The sequence below is a fragment of the Moschus berezovskii genome, chromosome 8 (assembly GCF_049115385.1).
Source record: "Moschus berezovskii isolate FMDL1 chromosome 8, NW_MosBer_1.0, whole genome shotgun sequence".
In the NCBI taxonomy this organism is placed as follows: domain Eukaryota; kingdom Metazoa; phylum Chordata; class Mammalia; order Artiodactyla; family Moschidae; genus Moschus; species Moschus berezovskii.
The window spans coordinates 61703229-61721905 of NC_142467.1; the positions used below are offsets into that span (position 1 = coordinate 61703229).

Here is an 18677-nt window from a genome sequence, read left to right on the forward strand (position 1 = left end):
TGAACGGCATCGGATTCATGATCTCTGAAGAAGATTTAGCTTTGGGACCAGGGACCAGGCTTAATCTTTCAAGAGCTTTTGTGTAGCAGAATTTTATTAAAGTAAGAAAAGGGACAGAGAAAACTTCTGACATAGACATCAGAAGGGGGACGGAGAATGCCCCTTTAGTATATTTCTTAATTTCCAAATGCAACAGAAAGTTTCTAGTTACGTTTTTGTTAGTAACATCTATCTTGTGGTTAGATAAATACTTTTATAATTTCAATCATTTGAAAATAATTGAGACTTTCTGTTATTGTATAATCAGTTTTAATAAGTGTTGACATATGCCTGAAAAGAACATGTATTCTACGTTTTGATTATGAGATAGCCTGCCTGCCTTTCCCTTTCTTCCTCCTTTCTGCCCCTCTCTTTCCTCTGGATATGAAATTTTATGATGACATTTGTTTTCTCTTAGTGAATTAAATGTATTATTCCATTCTGCCTTCTGTTGCTGCTGTTAAGAATCTGGCTATCAGGTGATCACTGTTATGAAAATAATCTCTGTCCCTCAATTTTTGCCTACTTTTTTTGTATTGTATGTCTTATCCCCACAAGGCAGCCAGAGGTAGGGGTTGCCGAGCTGCAGCTGGGTCAAGGAACCTTCCTCCCTCAAGGGTGGGTCTGCCCGCTGGGGGCTGGTTTTCAGGCAGACCATCATGGGCACAGGCGGCAGGCGGCATCACACTTGTAGAGCTAGAGGTAACACGGCATGTCCTTCTCTATCACCAGGGACTCTTCCATGGGACCATACCACTTCACCACACAGCTGTTTTTGTCAATGAGGAACTTGGTAAATTTCCCTTTGATGGCATTTCCCAGCGTGCTCCCCACCTTGGGCTGAATTTTCATCCACTTCCACAGAGGGTGGGCATCATCTACATTCACACAGATCTTGCTGAACTTAACCAAATTTGATGCTGTAGCCATGGCAAACTCTTTGATCTCAGCATTGCCCCCTGGCTCCTGCCTCCTGAACTGGTTTCAAGGGAAGGCCAGAATCCGTAAACTATACTCTGCGCATTGGCCATTCATGTCAACCAGCTAAGTGTAGTTTACATCGTTCTTGCCTCTTTGCAAGGTCGCACTGGTGACTATGCACACTTAACCTGGTGCTTGTCCAGGTTAACCATGCTCCCGTCAATGTTCTTGACTGAGAATTCCTACATGGAGTGTGCCCAGTGCCAGTTGTCACAGGACACATACATGGTGCTGACCAGGAGCGGGCAGGGCCCCACAGAGTAGTGCCAGCTTCAGCAGGTGGCACAGACGGCTCCCAACTGTCTACTTTTAAGATTTTCTGTTTTTATGATTTTTTTGTACTTTCCCATGATGATGTATTTAGGTGTGGATTAAAAAAAATTCCTGCTTGGAGTTTGTTGGATTTATTCAATCTGGATTTGTGTCTTTCATCTGTTCTAGAACATTTATAGCTATTATAGCTTGAAATATTATCTCTGCCTGTTTCTTTTTCCTGTCTTTTTGAGATTCCAAAGAAACATATGTTAGACCTTATTCAGTAGTCTTCTATGTTTCTTTACCTGTTTTCCATATTTCCCCTCTATATGCCACTTCTGTTGAAATCTCAATAGTTTTGTGCAGCGTGTCTTCTGGTTTACTTGTTTTCCCTTCTACTGTGTCTAATCTGCTATTAAATCTGTCCATTAAATACTCAGTTACGAATTTATAGTTCTAATTTTTAGAAGTTTTATTTGTATCTTGTCAAAGTTTAATTTATTCCTTTCTAAAATTTCCTATTTGCTTCAGAAATTTTAAAGGATGTCTTTTATGTAAACCTAGTATATGTATTTTAAAATACATATTTTTACAATTCCAGGTCTTTTTATGCCAGTTTGCATCAATGGTACCTTGTTTCCTTACAAGCTTGGTGGTTGTTTTACTGTACTACTCATTATTATTAAAAATTACTTGTAGCAGAGTTGAGTTCTCTTCTGCCAGGTGCCTAGAGGTAATTAATGATCTGGAACCATGGCAAATCAAGTTCACAACTTGAGGTTTCTTAGTCTGCCCAAGAGATGTGAATCTAGATTGTAAACCATATGGAAGCAGACTGTGACTTCAGTTTTTGGGGGTCAGCTTTTTCTTTTCCTTTTTCCTTTTCCTTCCACTGCCCTGTGCTCCCCACATAGCTGTTGTACAGAGTATTGCCAGGGGAGTCTTTCTAATTCACCTTTAAGCTAGAAATTCAAAAGACTAAGCTCTCAGGAAAATTTGGGGAGAGTTCCCACTTTGGGTGGCTCTAGACTTTGACTTTATTCTCCTTTCCCCACAAGGCTGCCAAATCCAAAACCCAAGTTGAATGAATCAGTGAATGCTGCAGGGTTGAGTGGCTTTAGTACTCTGGTTCTGTTTTGTCTCTTCCTTAGCTTTTGGTTTTGTAGTTCCTAAACATTTTGTTGCTTTTTTGATGCTTTTAGTGACATATTTTTATATTCAGGTTTTTTTTGTTTTCAGAGTGGTTTGATCTGAATAATCTAAATCATTATTATTGGAAATGAGTTGGCCATTGATTTTTTCAAAAAAATATTGCAGAGTACCTTACTAAACTATTTTATTGTTTATAAAAGATTTTCAGTTCATTCTTTAGTTTATACAGTCAAAATACCTGCAAAGAAAGATACATATTTTCTTTTATAGTGGTATAGTAGGTAATTTGTTTTTGAAAGGAATCCTTTTGGTATTTTATGATTATACATGATGATGGCATTTGATGTGTATGTGTGTTTTATCTATTTTTATATGTGTTTATATTACATATGTTTATGTAAAGTAAATATGTTAGAATAGCATTAAGTATGTATATATAAATTTCATTTTCACCGAGGGCGTCTAAAAGGAATTCATAGTGAATTGTGTGCCTAGGTGAATTATCTACCTAGATGACAGTGTGATAATCCTTCTACTGTGACCTCTCATTTGACAAATTATATTTGTATATTACCCAGTAGTGAATCATCTTTACGTATCTGTAATGATTTTCTTGACCAGTGTATTAGTTATCTGTTGCTGTCTGACAAGTTACCTTTAACTTAGCTGCTTAAAGCAATGCACATTTGCTATTTCAGTATCTGTGGTTCAGGATTCCACGGATGACTTAGTGGGTCCTCTGTATCACTGCAGTGCTGCTTCTGATGCTGCTAAGTTGCTTCAGTCGTGTCCGACTCTGTGCAACCCCATAGACAGCTGTCCAGCAGGCTCTTCCATCCTGGGATTCTCCAGGCAGGAATACTGGAGTGGGTTGCCATTTCTCTCTCCAACGCATGCATGCATGCTAAGTCGCTTCAGTCATGTCCAACTCTGTGCGACCCTATGGAGAGCAGCCCAACAGGCTCCTCTGTCCACGGGATTCTCTAGGCAAGAATCCTGGAGTGGGTTGCCATTTCCTTCTCCAGTATCACTGCAATAGCTGACATCTAACCTGGGGCTTGACTGGGGAAGGATATCTTCCTAATAAGCTCATGGGGTCCAATGGTTTTTGCAGAATTCAGTCTTTTGCAGGTTGTCAGATTAGGGACTTCATTATCTTACTGGCTGGAGCCTGCTCTCAGTTTCTTGCCATGTGTTCATTTCCATAAATAGCTCCCAACATGGCAGCTTGGATTTTCAAAGCCAGTGAGAGAAAGAGAGAGCAAGTTCTCAGCAAAACAGACATTACAGTGTCAGGTAGTGCAATGACATGTACATATTCACATGCATCCTGTTACCTTTCCTGTATTGGTTAGAAGTAAGTCATATCTCTTAAGGGGATGTGTCTGATTTTGGTCTAGATATTATGAATTGTCTGCAAGTAACAGGAAATGATATATATAAGATAGATGTTTATTTCTCTTTCACCTAAACACGATCTTCAGGTCAGCAGGGCTGGTGTAGCAGCCCTACTTCAGGTAGACACAGGGGTTGTTGAGTTTGTTCTAGTCACACTATGATTCCCGCCTTAAGAAATAACCCTTTCTTCATCATTTTAAATGACCAGATCTGCATCCTAGGGAGCAGAGTGGAAGAAGGGACATAGAAGAGGAAGCCAGTGACACTTAAGTCTTTTAAGGAAGACCTGAAATCTGGCAAATGATGTTTCTGCTTATATCTTGTTGGCCAAAATGTAGTCTTTTTTACTTCATTTGCCCAGCCAAAATTTGGCTACTGTGGAAAAATGGGAGAACAGATAATGAGGAACCACTAGCAATTTCTATCACAACTAGTTTTAAGCTAAACAACCAAAAAACTCTTTGCTCTGGAATGTTGTTGTTTGGTTGCTAAGTCATGTCTGACTCTTGGTGACCCCACAGACTATAGCTCACCAGGCTCCTCTGTCCATGGGATTTCCTAGGCAAGAATACTGGAGTGGGTTGCCATTTTCTTCTCCAGGGGATCTTCCCCATCTTTCCTTCTCCAGGGATTGAACTCACGTCTTCAGCATTAGCAGGCAGATTGTTTACCACTGAGCCACCAGGGAAGCCCTGCTCTGGGATTGTTGTTGTTGATCAGTCATCCAGTTGTGTCTGACTCTTTGCGAGCCAATGGACTGCAACACACCAGGCCTCCCAGTCCCTCACCATCTCCCAAAGTTTGTCCAAGTTCATGTCCATTGGATCGGTGATGCCATCCAGCCATCTCATCCTCTGACACTCTCTTCTCCTTCTGCCCTCAATCTTTCCCAGAATCAGGGACTTTTCCAATGAGTCGGCTGTTCTCATCAGATAACCAAAATACTGGAGCTTCAGCATCAGTCCTTCCATCAAGTCTTCTGGTTGATTTCCCTTAAGATTGACTGGTTTGATCTCATTGCTGTCCAAGGGACTCTCAGGAATCTTCTCCAGCACTATAGTTTGAAGGCATCAATTCTTTGGTGTTCTGCCTTCTTTACAGCTCTCACAACCACACGTGACCAGTGAGAAGACCATAGCGTTGATTATACAGATCTTTGTTGCCAGAGTGATGTCTCTTGCTTTTTAACACACTGTCTAGGTTTGTCATAGCTTTCCTGCCAAGAAGCAATCATCTTCTGATTTCATGACTGCAGTCACCATCCGCAGTGATTTTAGAGCCCAATAAGAGGAAATCTGTCACTAATTCCACCTTTTCTCCTTTGGACCAGATACCGTAATCTTAGTTTTTTTAATATTTAGTTTTAGACTGGCTCTTTCACTCTCTTTCACCCTTATCAAGAGACTTGAGTTCCTCTTCGCTTTCTGCCATTAAGAGTGGCATCATCCCACTTTTCTGAGGCGGTTGATGTTTCTCCCGCCTATCTTGATTTCAGCCTGTTAATCATCCAGCCCAACATTTCTCATTATGTGCCTAGTGCAATAGGTTAAGCAAACAGGGTGACAACAGACAACTCTGTCATACTGCTTTCTCAGTCTTGAACCATCAGTTGTTCCACACAGGGTTCTAACTTTGTTTCTTGACCTGCATACAGGTTTCTCAGGAGACAGATAAGATGATCAGATAAGATGATAAGGAGACAGATAAGATGATTCCCATCTCTTTAAGAACTTTCCCCGGTTTGTTATGATCCACACAGTCAAAAGCTTTAGTGCAGTCAATGAAACAGAGGTAGATGTTTTTCTGGAATTCCCTTCTTTTCTCTGTGATCCAGCAAATGCTGGCAATTTGATCTCTGGTTCCTCCTCCTTTTATAAACCCAGTTTGGACATCTGGAAGTTCTTGGTTCACATAATGCTGAAGCGTAGCATGCAAGGTTTTAAGCGTGACCTTACTCGTGTGGGAGATGAGTGCAATTGTCCAATGGTTGTCACTTTCTTTAGTGCTACTCATCTTGGGATTGGGATGAGAATTGACCTTTTCCAATCCTGTGGCCACTGCTAGGTCTTCCAGATTTGCTGACATATTGAATGTAACACCTTGATGGCATCATCCTTTAGGGTTTTGAATAGTTCTACTGGAATTCCATCGCACCACTCGCTTTATTAATAGCAGTGCTTTCTAAGGCCCAGTTGATTTCGCTTTCCAGAATGTCTGACTCTGGGTGGCTGACCACACCATTATAGTAATCCAGTTCATTAAGATCTTTTTTATACAGTTCTTCTGTGTATTCTTTCCATCTTTTCTTGATCTCTTCACCGTTTACTAGCTCTCCATCGTTTCTGTCCTTTATTGTGCCCATCTTTGGGCAAAATGTTCCCTTGATAGGTCCAAGTTTCCTCAAGAGATCTTTAGTTTTTGCCCTTCTGTTGTTTTCTTCTAGTTGTATGCACTGTTCATTGAAGAAGACCTTTTTGTCTCTCCATTGCTATTCTTTGGAACTCTGCATTTAGTTGGGTGAACTGAACTGAACTGAACCGAACCTTTCCCTTTGGGCTTCCCTGATAGCTCAGTTGGTAAAGAATCTGCCTGCAGTGCAGGAGACCCTGGTTCTATACCCTTCGGCGTTATGGATCAGGTCAGGAAGATCCTCTGGAGAAGGGATAGGCAGCCCACACCAGTATTCTTGGGCTTTCCTTGTGGCTCAGCCGGTAAAAGAATCCACCTGCAATGTGGGAGACCTGGATTCGATCCCTGGGTTGGGAATATACCCTGGAGAAGGGAAAGGCTATCTACTCCAGTATTCTGGCCTGAAGAATTCCATGGGGTTCCATGGGGTTGCAAAGAGTTGGACACAACAGAGTGACTTTCACTCACCTTTCCCTTTCTCCCTTGCTCTTTACTTCTCTTCTTTCTTCAACTATTTGTAAAGCCTCCTCAGATAGCCACTTTGCCTTCTTGCTTTTCTTTTTCTTTGGGATGGTTTTGTTTGCTGTCTCCTGTACTGTATTACGGACCTTCGTTTCATAGTTCTTCAGGCACACTGTTAACTAGATCTAATCCTTTGAGTCTATTTGTTACCTCCACTGTATATTCATAGGGGATTTGATTTAAGTGGTATCTGGCTGGCTTGCTGGTTTTCCCCCTTTCTTTAGTTTAAGCCTGAATTTTGCTATGAGAAGCTGATGATCTGAGCTACAGTCAGCTCCAGGTCTTGTTTTTGCTAACCGCATATAGCTTCTCCATCTTCAGCTACAAAAAATATAATCAATTTGATTTTGGTATTGACCGTTCAGTGATGTCCATGTGTAAAATCATCTCTTGTGTTGTTGAAAAAGAGTATTTGCTATGACCAGTGCATTCTCTTGACAGAATTTTGTTAGCTTTTGCCCTGCTTCATTTTGTTCTCCAAGGCCAGACTTGCCTGTTACTCAAGGTATCTCTCGACTTCCTTCTTTTGCATGCCAATCCCCAGTGAACATCTTTTTTGGTATAGGAAGTCTTCTAGGTATTCATAGAACTGATCAAGTTCAGCTTCTTCGGCATCGGTAGTTGGGGCATAGACTTGAATTACTGTGATGTTGAATGGCTTCCTTGGAAGCAAACTGAGATTGCACCCAAGTACTGCACCTCAGTAGTTTTGAGGTTGCACCCAAGTACTGATTTCGGACTTTTTTGTTGATTATGAGGGCTACTCCATTTCTTCTATGGGATTCTTGTCCACAGTAGTAGATATAATGGTCATCTGAATTAAATTCACCCATTGCCATCCATTTTAGTTCACTGATTCCTAAGATGTAGATGTTTATTCTTACCATCTCCTGCTTGACCATGTCCAATTTACCTTGATTCACAGACCTAACATTTCAGGTTCCTATGCAATACTATTCTTTGCAGCATTAGATTTTACTTTCATCACAAGATACATCCACAACTGAGCATTGTTTCCACTTTGCTTCATTCTTTGAAGGCCCAGGTGCTTCATTCATTCTGGGGCTATTAGTAGTTGTCCTCTGCTCTTCCCCTGCAGCTTATTGGACACCTTCACACTTGGGTGACTCATCTTTTGGTGTCATAACTTTTTGTTCTTTTATACAGTTCATGAGGTTCTCATGCCAAGTATACTGGAGTGGTTTGCCATTACCTGTTTCAGTGGATCATGTTTTGTCATAATTCTCCACTATGACCCATCCGTCTTGGGTGGCCCTATGGAGCATGGCTCATAGCTTCATTGAATTACGAAAGCCCCTTCACCGTGAAAACCCAGTGATCTATGAATGGGGCCCTGGGATAGTTAAATATAATTTTTTTTTCCTTTGGAGATTTGAGAAATTATTAAAAATTCAGTTTCTTTTCTGTAGAATGGGGAGGACTTGAAGAGCACAGTATGCCAGAGAGAACTGGACTAGCTTGCACCAAGTACAGTGTGAATATGAGGAAGGCTGGTTGTGGAAAAGGAGCCTGCAAGGGGCAGGTTCTTAAAGTATAATGTCTCTATTTTATCCTGCAACAACTCTTGCTGTCGGTTTAGTTCAGTCGCTCAGTTGTGTCCAACTCTTTGCGACTACATGGACGGCAGCACACCAGGCTTCCCTGTTCATCACCAACTCCCAGAGCTTGCTCAAACTCATGTCCATTGAGTTGGTGATACGATCCAACCATCTCATCGTCAGTCTTTCCCAACATCAAGGTCTTTTCCAATAAGTCAGTTATTCGCATCATGTGGCCAAAGTGTTGGAGTTTTAGCTTCAGTCTTTCCAGTGAATATTCAGTACTGATTTCCTTTAGGATTGACTGGTTGGATCTCCTAGCAGTCCTAGGGACTCTCAAGTCTTCTTCAACACCACAGTTTAAAAGCATCAATTCTTCGGCACTCAGCTTTCTTTATGGTCCAACTCTCACATCCATACATGACTACTGGAAAAGCCATAGGTTTGACTAGACAGACCTTTGTTGGCAAAGTAATGTCTCTGCTTTTTAATATGCTGTCTAGGTTGGTCATAGTTTTTCTTCCAAAGAACAAGCATCTTTTAATTTCATAGCTACAGTCACCATCTGCAGTGATTTTTGGTTCCCCAAAAATAAAGTCTGTCACTGTTTCCATTGTCTCCCCATCTATTTGCCATGAAATGATGAGACCAGATGCCATGATCTTCGTTTTTTGAATGTTGAGTTTTAAGCCAGCTTTTTCACTCTCCTCTTTCACTTTCATCAAGAGGCTCTTTAGCTCCTCTTCGCTTTCTGCCATAAGCATGGTGTCACCTGCACATCTGAGGTTATTGATATTTCTCCTGGCAATCTTGATTTCATCTTGTACTTCACCCAGCCCAGCATTTCGCATGATGTACTCTGCATGTGCTGTGGGTAATATTATTCTGGCTTTGCAGAACAGGGTAATTGCTTAAGGACTCTGAAATGGTTTATGGGAGGACTTAAATTGAAGAAAGTAGAGAAAACCACTAGACTATTCAGGTATGACCTAAATCAAATCCCTTACAGTTACAGTGGAAGTGACAAACAGATTCAAGGGATGAGATCTGATACACAGAGTGCCTGAAGAATTATGGACAGAGGTTCATGACATTGTACAGGAGGCAGTGATCAAGACCATCCCAAGAAAAAGAAATGCAGAAAGGCAAAATGGTTGTCTGAAGAGGCCTTACAAATAGCTGTAAAAAGAAGCTAAAGGCAAAGGAGAAAAGGAAAGATATACCCATTTAAATGCAGAGTTCCGAAGAATAGCAAGGAGAGATAAGAAAGTCTTCCTCGGTGATCAATGCAAAGAAATAGAGTAAAACAGTAGAATGGGAAAGACTAGAGATCTCTTCAAGAAACTTAGATACCAAGAGAACATTTCTTGCAAAGATGCGCCCAATAAAGGACAGAAATGTCATGGACCTAACAGATGCAGAAGATATTAAGAAGAGGTGGCAAGAATACACAGAAGAACAATGCAAAAACAGATCTTCATGACCCAGGTAACCTTGATGGTGTGTTCCCTCACCTACAGCCAGACATCCTGGAATGCAAAGTCAAGTGGGCCTTAGGAAGCATCACTATGAATAAAGCTGGTGGAGGTGATGGAGTTCCAGCTGAGCTATTTCAAATCCTGAAAGATGATGCTGTGAAAGTGTTGCACTCAATATGCCAGCAAATTTGGAAATCTCAACAGTGGCCACAAGACTGGAAAAGGTCAGTTTTTATTCCAATCCCAAAGAAGGGCAATGCCAAAGAATGTTCAAACTACTGCACAATTGCACTCATTTCACACGCTAGCAAAATAATGCCCCAAATTCTCCAAGTCAGATTTCAACAGTACGTGAATCATGAACTTCCAGATGTTGAAGCTGGATTTAGAAAAGGCAGAGGAACCAGAGATCAAATGGCCAACATCCGTTGCATCATAGAAAAAAACAAGAGTTCCAGAAAAAAACATCTGCTTTATTGACTATGCCAAAACCTTTTGACTGTTTGGATCACAACAAACTGTGGAAAATTCTGAAAAAGATGGGAATACCAGACCACCCAACCTGCCTCCTGAGAATCTATATGCAGGTCACGAAGCAACAGTTAGAACTGGATGTGGAACAACAGAGTGGTTCCAAATCGGGAAAGGAGTATGTCAAGGCTCTATCTTGTCACCCTGCTTATTTAACTTATATACAGAGTACATCATGCGAAATGCTGGGCTGGATGAAGCACAAGCTGGAATCAAGATTGCTGGGAGAAATATCAATAACCTCAGATATGCAGATGATAACACTTTTATGGCAGACAGTGAAGAAGAACTAAAGGGCCTCTTGATGAAAGTGAAAGAAGAGAGTGAAAAAGTTGGGTTAAAACTCAATATTCAGAAAACTAAGAACATGGCATCTGGTCCCGTCACTTCATGGCAAATAGATGGGGAAACAATGGAAACAGTGAGAGATTTTATTTTGGGGGGCTCCAAAATCACTGCAGATGGTGATTGCAGCCATGAAATTAAAAGACGCTTGCTCCTTGGAAGAAAAGCTATGACCAACCTAGACAGCATATTAAAAAGCAGAGATATTAACTGCTGTAGTCCATGGGGTGACAGAGTTGGACACGACTGAGCAACTGAACTGAACACTTTAAACCCAGAACTTGATATTAAAGCCCATGTTCATTCTTTAGTTTGAAGAGTTAACAGAGAAAGAAAGCCATGTTTCTAAGGGTCTTGAGTGTGATACTAGTCTTTTTATTCATCAGTTATGCAAGCTTTCAACTTTGATATTTTGAAGTTGCAGGCAATGAGATGAGGATGTAACTGTTTAGTTGCTAAGTTGTGTGCGACTCTTTGAGACCCCATGGACTGCAGCATGCCAGGCTTTCCTGTCCTTCACCATCTCACGGAGCTTACTCAAACTCATGTCCGTTGAGTTGCCTTTGCCATCCAACCATCTTATCCTCTGTCGTCCCCTTCTGACCTCAGTCTTTCCCAGCATCAGGGTCTTTCCCAGTGGACCAGCTCTTGCCATCAGGTGGCCAAAGTTTTGGAGCTTCAGCTTCAGTATCAGTCCTTACAATGAATATTCAGGGTTGATTACCTTTAGGATTGACTGGTTTGATCTCCTTGCTGCCCAAGTCAAGAGTCTTCTCTAGCACCACAGTTCAAAAGTACCAGTTCTTCAGTGCTCAGCATTCTTTATGGTCCAACTCTCACATCTGTACATGACTAATGGAAAAACCGTAGCTTTGTCTATATAACCCTTTGTCAGCAAAGTGATGTCTCTGTTTTTTAATACACTGTTGTCATAGCTTTTCTTCCAAGGAGCAAGTGTCTTTTAATTCCGTGGCTGCTGTTACCATCTGCAGTGATTTTGGAGCCCAAGAAAGTAAAGTCTCACTGTCCATTGTTTCCGCATCTCTTTTCCATGAAGTGATGGGACCGGATGTCATGATCTTAGGTTTTTGAATGTTGAGTTTTAAGCCAGCTTTTTCACTCTCCTCTTTCACTTTCATCAAGAGGCTCTTTAGTTCCTCTTCACTTTCTGCCATTAAAGTGGTATCATCTGCATATCTGAAGTTGTTGATATTTCTCCTGGCAATCTTGGCTGGATGAGTCACAGGCTGAAATCAAGATCGCTGGGGAGGTAATAGATGGGATGTATGGAAAGGTCTCTCTATTCAGGCTAGCTGTGATAGCCAGCAGTCTGAGTGGTGGTCAGGATGTGATTTGATAAAAGTCTGTCTGTTCCTTCCTTGCTTTCCATGGTCTGCTTGTGCTTTAGTATGGCAGTCCAGTGGGCACTGGATAGCATGAGCCTCTTTAGAAAATTCATGGCCACTCTCTCTTGCCCATTGGAGATAAACCCTGAAAACAGCTCTGACCTACCTTAGGAATGGAGCTGCTCAGACTGGACAAGCATGTTTGGAAGTTTGCTGCTCTGGTTCATTTTTCAAAACAGTTGAGTCCCTTCTGCATGGTTTCTCTGTGGGATTTAAGTTACAATGTCAGAGATGGGGAACTTTTTCTTGTCATACTTCCTCTCTTTTCTATCTCCCTTCAAGCACTTCTGAGTGTTTTATTTATTTAGTTCTGATCAGTTAGACATTTTCTCTCCCAGCCATTCATCTACAGGTAACATTAGTCCATTAGTTACAGAGGAGAACCCAGAAAGACAAGGGGGCAGGCAGTAATTGAAGAATGGCAGGAAATATCAACCCTGTCCCTGCTGATGACAGCCATGCTTCACAGCTTGCACTTCCTGAGTAAAAGACTTGAGAAAGGGGAGTCTCAGAGCTTTTTTAGGAAGTTGGCTGCATCCCACTATCTCCAAATGTGTGCAAAGTGTTTAGTGAACAGCCCTGGGTACTAAGCTGTCATGTGGCTGTGGAGCAGAAGGATTTGCTCGTATTGGACAATTCATAATCCCTTTGTTTCGGGGAAATCTCTAAGACTGACTTGTCATGCTGCCTCCCAACCCCCATTGCATACACAACCTTGAGGTTTAAAGCTAATTTATTTCTATCTCATTTTCTTTCAGCTTTATACTGTGTTTAATCAGTTGCTTTAGTCTCACTGCCCCTTCAGCCAGGCTTGCTGGGAAAGGATTATAGCTGGGCCCTCATACCCCAGCTTCATCTGGAGCATCTGGTCAGCGTGCCAGAATACAAAATATCTCAGAGGCTTCGTCTGCTCTTTGACTCGTGAACGCAGGGTAGTTTAAGCTGTCATGGAGCCTTCCATTTACAAAACATCCAGAATGTGAGAAGGATACAGGGGAAGCTGAAGGCTCTTAAAAACTAGCTGGAAAGTGCATGAAATCTAAAATGGAATCTACCTGCTCAGTTCCCAGGAGTCCTCCCCAAGTTCCTTTCTGTGATTAGGTCATTTAGATTCTCACTGCAAGGACTTGCGGGAAAAGATCATTCCAGTAGGGTTTCTGTTTGGGTGAGAGTTCCTGAGGGGCATCCTGAGGGATTTTCCTTCATGATGGTCACTGTGGTACTTCACTCTGAGCAAGTATCTTTTCACAGTCCTCATTGTCTTTGTGGAAAGCTCTTTCGGGTGTGTGTCCACACTGGGGTGAATGTTAAGATTCGAAAAGAAGCAAAGACTAAGCAGAAGGTGGGCCCAGGAGTAAACTTCCTGGGCAGTTTTCAGGCAGGAAGAGAGGACAGAAATCAGCAAACCCTGGTGTATACCTTTGCCATCTAACGTGAAATGCCTGTTACATAGATGCTCTTGCCAAAGAACTGTGGAAAATAGCTGAGTGGAGGAGCCTCCAATCCCCCTTAGTGTCTCTGTTGAAACGATTTATTTAAGACCACAGAGCCAGCTGGCAGACAAAATGAAAAGATGAGTCAGAAACTCTATAATTTTTTTCAAGCTAAGATGTGGCCTTCAGGTAGCATTTCCTGCACAGAGGACTCTTGGGATACAGAGCAGTGTGTTCCTGCAAGATTCAGATAAAGGCCCTCTCTCCAGTGCTGTAACTCACAGTAAACTGTGCGTTAGATGATCTTCAGTTTCTGCTTTTGCAAAAGTAAGAAATTGTTGGGGGCTTATCAAGCTAGACAGTGCCTTGTGTGTTGTCTTACACAAAGTGTCTGGCCTGCCCTCCCTCTCCTTCCCTCACTTCCCTTTCCCCTCTCTCCTTTATTGCAGCAACCTTGTCTTCAGATAGGCATAGTGAACTCTTGGGTCCCTGCATCTTTCTAACTACAGCTAATCCTGGTCCTGCATTCTTTTTTTTTTTTTAAGTAATTTTTGTTTCTTTTTGACTGTGCTGGGTCTTCGTTGCTGGATGGGCTTTCTCTAATTTCAGTGAGCAGGGCTACTCTTCATTGTGGTGTATGGGCTTCTTATTGTCGTTGCCTCTCTTGTTGCAGAACACAGGCTTCAGTAGTTCTGGCACATGGGCTCAGTAATTGCTATTCCCGGGCTCTAGAGTGCAGGCTCAGTAGTTGTGGTACATGGCTTAATTGCTCATGTAGGATCTTTGAGGACCAGGGATTGAACCCGTGTCTCCTGCATTGGCAGGCAGATTCTTTACCACTGAGCCACCAGGGAAGCCCTGGTCCTGCATTCTTAAAGTCTGCACCCAAAGGCTCACTAAAACTGCCAGCTAAGAGACGTTAAAAAGCAGAGACATTACTTTGCCAACAAAGGTATGTCTCGTCAAGGCTATGATTTTTCCAGTGGTCATGTATGGATGTGAGAATTGGACTGTAAAGAAAGCTGAGCGCTGAAGAACTGATGCTTTTGAACTGTGATGTTGGAGAAGACTCTTGAGAGTCCCTTGGACTGCATGAAGATCCAACCCAGTCCATCCTAAAGGAGATCAGTCCTGGGTGTTACTGGAAGGACTGATTTTGAAGCTGAAACTCCAACACTTTGGCCACCTGATGCAAAGAGCTGACTCACTGGAAAAAACCCTGCTGCTGGGAAAGATTGAGGGCAGGAGGAGAAGGGGACGACAGAAGATGAGATGGTTTGATGGCATCACTGATTCAATGGACATGGGTTTGGGTAAACTCTGGGAGTCGGTGATGGAAAGGGAGGTCTGGCGTGCTGTGGTTCATGGGGTTGCAAAGAGTCGGACACAACTGAGCAACTGAACTGAAGAGTTGTATAAGAGGCTTGTTTTCTCCATGAAATGTAGTTAGACCTCTCTATAGTGTTTTGGCAAATGTCCAGATTAGTGTCATGAGGTGACTTATTCAAATTTAAATTTTATGTCTTCAGCTCTGATTTGGTAATATATTCCCATGGTTCAAAATTCAAAGGGCACTACAGGCCATAGTGAACTTCATCACACCCCATCCCTGTGCCATCCAAGTTCCCTTCCTCAAAGCAACCAAGGGTTGCCAGTTTCTTCTAGAGATATTTATGTATAGTCTAAGCCAATATGCCCATATAGTGTTTTTTCATATATTTACACAAAAGGTACTTCACTGTGTATACAACTTACTTGTTTCCATTTAACAATATATCATAGACATCATTCTTTATCAGTACATAAACAGCTTCTTAGGAGGTGACTTTCATTTTAATAAATGTAGAGTGAGTCAGGTAGAAACCTTTGGGGAAATGTGTGTGTTGACCCATGTTTAAAAATGACAGTGCTCCAATTAGACTTATTACTTAGGCACAATTTATTGTTTAAATGAAGGATGTATTTGATTGTTGTGTCTAAGAAGTGATTACTGATGGCTTTTTAGAGCCAGTATGACTCACAAAGCATCTTTGATGATAAGTTTAGAATGACTGTGTCATTGGTTCTGACTGGGAGTTTATGCAATTCAGAATTTTAGTTTAAAACCTGTTAAGGGAGGAAAGCAGCCATAAACTTGGTCTCTTTGGCTGCAGTGCTTCCCCTGTGTTGTGCTGGGACCATTTTTTAATAATCAGGGGGCTGCACTAGGTTTGCCATGGCCACTCGGCACTTTGGATCTGGAGATGCCCAGATCTTTCTTTGCAACTATGAAAAGTAAAAATAAAAAAGCTTATCTACTTGCATTTTCCCTGCTAAAACCTGCTGACAGTTGGGAATGCTTCCAGACCCAGGTGGCTGACTAGCTGGGCTCTGGCCCTCTTGTGGTTATATTCTTGGTAAAGAGTTGATCCAAGAAAGATCAGGGAATGAGTTGGGGTGAGTAGGACGGCTCCATCTTGAGTGTTTGCCAGGGCCGCCACTTTAATACTTGTGGGAGAGCCAGGCTATTTACAGAAGACAAAAGCCACATTTTTTGCTTTGAAGGAGTGCATTGGTTTAGAATCCTCAGGACCAATATAAGACATCCAGAGGTTCTGAACACTGAAAAGAATATGGTACCCATCTCCCCCCAGCCTCAAATCACCTTCTCCCCACAAATAGGTAACTCAAAATAGAAGTAATTCCAAATTTTAAATTAAGTCTGCTAGCCCCAGGAAAGACGGCTACTTATATTTTTTACAAAAATATATCAAATTGACTTTGGGCTTTTTTCCTCACATTTTTTGGGTACCCATGCTTTGCTGATGCCCAAGGACAAATTAAGTGTCTCTGTTGCATGATCTAACATTGAGAGTTTCTAGTTCTGCTGAGGAACTACCCTCTTCCTAGGATTTGGATGACAAGAATTATTTTATAGTATCAATAATTTTGAAGTTTTTAAAAAGAATGTTCTTTTGTTTATTTAATATTGTCTTTACCTAAACTGAACATTAGAATAGCTCTGAAATTTTCCTCCAAGAAATGCATTTTCCTCTTGAGTGCTCCATGATGAAATCAGTCTTAATTTCAGTTCAACTAGTGTGTAAAAACACACAGTGAGTGATTATTAGTCCCTGAAGGAGGCAAGACAGATGGAGCCCAGAATGGAATTGGCTTTATGATTAATTGAATCCTTGAAGAGCTGAATAGAGTTAGAGCTGATCCAGCCCAATCAGCGCCTTGAGACGGCTTGTGCTGTCCCGAGCCTGAGAGAGGAAAGGGTCACAGCAACCCAGATTTATCCTCTATTAAAATGGATTGGATGTATGTACCAGACAGTTCCCATTTTTAAGCCATTGATGCAGGATAATTGGAATGGAAACAAACAAGATTAGAACTAGATTACAGGTATTTGTGCAAGTTGCCTCCTAAATCAATCAGAGTCCATGATTTGTTCTGAGGGTGCGTTATCATTAGAGTGAATCATTGAAACTCAGCGACACATCTGGAGCCGGCCAGCCAGAAGGGAAAGAGGGAGGGGGGAGCAGAAAGCTGCTTACGGTAGGGAACTGGGCACAACTGTGGAGTGCTCTTCTGTCTTTTGGGGCAGAAGTCTTCCAGAGAGAATTTTAATTTTGCTCTTTTTTCTTTCCAGCAGAGATGCATGAAAGTATAGGTTTGGAATGACTGCTTCCTTTCCATAGTGAATAGATGGTGTGTTCTTTTTTTAATGTTTGGACCAAACAGTCACCTAGGGCAGCTTCTGCCTGTGGAGACCCTGACATCCAGGGAGAGAGAAGGACAAAGGCCTTCTAGGTGCTATGGAGGAGTGCAGCCACGTGAATTACCAAGTCCATTGGGATTGGGTGCCCTGGTGCCTTGCCGGGGGTTCTGTTAGTACAGAACATCATGTGTGGAGCTAGAGAGCTCATGTTTGCTTTCATGGATGGGCTCTACTTTCTGGGGCTGAGGGAGGAAGTCCAGGTTCCCTCATAGGCCCTCTGCCCCACTGACTCTAGCTGTGGGCATGGGCTGGGGTGTCGGACAGGGGATCCTCAGCTTGAGGGTGACTCTCATCTAGTCCTGTACTCACATGGGTCACAGTCTCAGATCTGGAGCTGGCTAACTAACATCTGAGTAATTGTTTTACATATAAAAACAAGAGGAATAGGTACATGAGGGGCTTTCTCACCAGAGATGTGTTGCTACGTCTGAATGGCAACTCAGTGGCAACTCTTTTCTGAATTACCTTCCAGGCACTGGTGCTCGTGTCAGGTCTTGGCAACATGCTGGGTTTAGGCCCATAGAAGCCTCGTCTGATAGGCTAGCCTTACCCTTACCTTTGAACTGGGCTTTTTTTCTTTTTTCCATTTTGAGCTCTTGTGAGTCAGGCTGCGGGCAACTCATTTACATGGGAGACAGTCAGAAGGCGAGCATCTTGAAGTCTACTTTCATTTTGCTGTGGGAGGTGTTATCCTGTTGAATTGCTAACCTGGCAGGTCAGAGGGAATCATAAAGGATCTCGCTCATCCCTAGATGGAACAGAGTACAGCAGAGCACCTGCGAAGGGGGTGAAAAAACCTTCTCTGATGACAGTTCTGGCATTCTCTAAGCCTAGAGAGTACTGTCCCCAAGGGAACGAGGTGAGGTTTCTTGGTCCCACAGTAGAGAAGGTGAAGCTACAGTCCACAGTGAATACTTAGGCCGCTGTAGAGCTAAGACCTGGGCTTGCTTCTCTTCTCCCCTTTTCCCTCCCTCGTGTCCTGCTGTTACATTGGCCCTGCTAGCTGCTCTGGCTGTGGTTTCCACTGCTACCATTGTGTCAGGCACAAAGGAGTTTAATTTGCTTGTTTTGTTGGAGTTCCCTTTATGAAGAATGGTGTCTAATCCCTGAGCCGAGAAGCATCTAATCCCCCTGTGTCTGATACAGCCTTTGTTCCTTTCTGAGTCGTCTGCTCCCTTTCCAGCTCAGCCTCGCTGGACCTTCTGCCTCTTACTAGCCTGTACCCCAAGAGTCAGCAGGGCTCAGCAGACTCTCCTCCTCTCTTTTGTGTGGGTGTGTGGGGATAGGAAGGGAATGGCGATGCGTAGGGAGCTTGGCCTGGTTTTCTGGACCTGAAAGGACTCGTGTATATGGGAAAAGGAGGAGTTAATGGTGCGGTGCCAGTCTTGCCTGGGACCAAGTGGTCC

General features: G+C 42.5%; 1 protein-coding gene and 1 pseudogene across 7 annotated transcripts in view; one reads left to right on the top strand and one right to left on the bottom strand.

The window, feature by feature from the left end:
- SIL1 (SIL1 nucleotide exchange factor) overlaps positions 1-18677 on the top strand; it is a 253900-nt gene that overhangs the window by 198678 nt on the left and 36545 nt on the right. The window lies entirely within an intron of this gene.
- LOC129559473 (phospholipid hydroperoxide glutathione peroxidase pseudogene) lies at positions 736-1308 on the bottom strand (annotated as a pseudogene).